The sequence below is a fragment of the Oratosquilla oratoria genome, chromosome 11 (genome assembly GCF_046742065.1).
Source record: "Oratosquilla oratoria isolate Oo_2021 chromosome 11, ASM4674206v1, whole genome shotgun sequence".
In the NCBI taxonomy this organism is placed as follows: domain Eukaryota; kingdom Metazoa; phylum Arthropoda; class Malacostraca; order Stomatopoda; family Squillidae; genus Oratosquilla; species Oratosquilla oratoria.
This window is the reverse complement of record NC_134787.1, coordinates 37,739,290-37,741,789: the sequence shown is the minus strand read 5'-3', so window position 1 is coordinate 37,741,789 and position 2,500 is coordinate 37,739,290.

Genomic DNA, 2,500 nt, shown 5'->3' with positions numbered 1-2,500 from the left:
GTGGTGAGATACAGAGGTCGTATCGTCTCTCAGGGGATAGGCCGGTCATGCAGTGGATCATTACGGCTGAGCTATTAGTACTCATGTATATACTAAAGGGTCTTTATCCCTTTATAAGCCAGGTGGCCGAATCAAAGTATACAACCATATCGTACCGACCTTACACCCATCCCACACCCATCCTACACCCACGCTGAACCAATCTCACATCCACCTTATACCTATTCCACATCTACGCTACACCTACCCCACACCCATCCTACACTAACCCCACATCCACCACACACCCACCCTACACCCATCCCACACCCACCCTACACCCATCTCACACACACCCTACACCCATCCTACACCCACCCTACACCCATCCATCCACCCTACACCCATTCCACACCCACCCTACACCTATCCCACACCCACCCTACACCTATTCCACAACCACCCTACACCTATTCCACACCCACCCTACACTTATCCCACACCCACCCTACACCTATCCCACACCCACCCTACACCCATCCACACACATTCCACACCCACCCTACACTCATCCTACACCCACCCTACACAACATCCCACACCCACCCTACACCCTTCCCACACCCATTCTACACCCCCTCTACACCTACTCTACTCCCATCCCTCAGCCACTCTACACTCACACTGCACCTATCTCACACCCACTCATCGCCTCGCCCATTTTAGCACCATGTAGACGAAGGGTCATCCCTGTCTCCCGCCACGCCCCCAGAGCAGGACGTGACAGCTGAAGCTGGTTTATCTCCACGGATTCATTACATGGCGACCCACCTCCCTCCTTATCCACTCGAAATAACTTGTGGAACAGACAAGATTATATGTATATGTATACATATATGTAAGTATATATATATGTACATATATATATATATATATATATATATATATATATATATGTATATGTATATATACTGTATATATACATACATATATATATATATATATATATATATACATATATGTATATACATATACATATATATATTTACATATATATATACATACATATATATATACATACACATATATATATATATAATATATATATATATATATATATATATGTATGTATATATATCTGTGTGTGTGTGCGTGTGTGTGTGTGTGTGTGTGTGTGTGTGTGTGTGTGTGTGTGTGTGTGTGTGCGTGTGTGTGTGTGTGTGTGTGTGTGTGTGTGTGTGTGTGTGTGTGTGTGTGTGTGTGTGTGTGTGTGTGTAAGTGTGTGTGTGTGTGTGTGTGTGTGTGTGTGTAAGTGTGTGTGTGTGTGTGTGTGTGTGTGTGTGTGTGTGTGTGTGTGTGTGTGTGTGTGTGTGTGTGTGTGTGTGTGTGTGTGTGTGTGTGTGTGTGAACATAAGAATGAAGGAGACTGCAAGAGACCATAAGGCCTACACTAGGCAGCTCCATATCCATCACCACCTGTCATCCCCATCCATAACTTTGTCTAACCGTTTCTTAAAACAACTGATAGTTTCAGCGCTCACTACATGGTTACTAAGTCTATTCCATTCGTTGACCACCCTATTAGTAAACCAATTCTTGATTATTTCCATCATAAATCTAAATTTATCCAGTTTAAATCCATTACTGCGAGTCCTGCCCTGTTGTTTTAATATGATGACCTTGTTTGCATCACCCTTGTTAAAGCCTTTGGTCCACTTCAACACCTCAGTTAGATCACCCCGCACTCTGCGTCTTTCCAGAGAGTGTAAGTTAAGGTGCCTAAGCCTCTCTTCGTAAGACAAATTTCTGTGTCCTTGTATCATTTTGGTCATTCTTCTCTGTGCTGATTCTAGCTCATAATCAAGGATGTGTCTAACTATCGCTAGATGGAGTTTGATAATTACCGTCCAAGTAATGAAACCTAATGCTCTGTTAGCTTTATTCCTGGCGCTAATACACTGTTTCCTGGGTTTAAGGTGCGGACTCACTAGAACTCCCAAGTCTCTCTTGCACTCGGTTTTCTCTAAAGGCGTATTATCTAAGATGTATCTATTTTCGGGGTCGTGTAGCCCTACGTTTAACACGCTACACTTAGAGATATTGAAGTTCATTTGCCATTTCACCGACCATGTGGACAATTTGTTAAGATCATCCTGCAGAATCTCTGCGTCGTCTCTTGACCTAATTAGGCGTCCTATTTTAGTGTCGTCCGCAAACTTACTAACATCACTATTTATCCCATCGTCTAAGTCGTTTATGTACATAATGAACAACAAGGGACCCAAAACCGAGCCCTGGGAACCCCACTAGTAACATTGCCCCACCTGGATTTTACTCTATTTAGGGCGACCCCCTGTTTTTCTGTTTCTGATCCAAGCTCTAATCCATTCTAACACTTTTCCTCCTATGCCATGGGCTTAGATTTTATTTAGTAGTCTCTGGTGTTGTACTTTGTCGAACGCTTTTCTAAAGTCAAGGTAAATATAATCGAATTATCATTGTTATCTGACGCCTGTGTGTG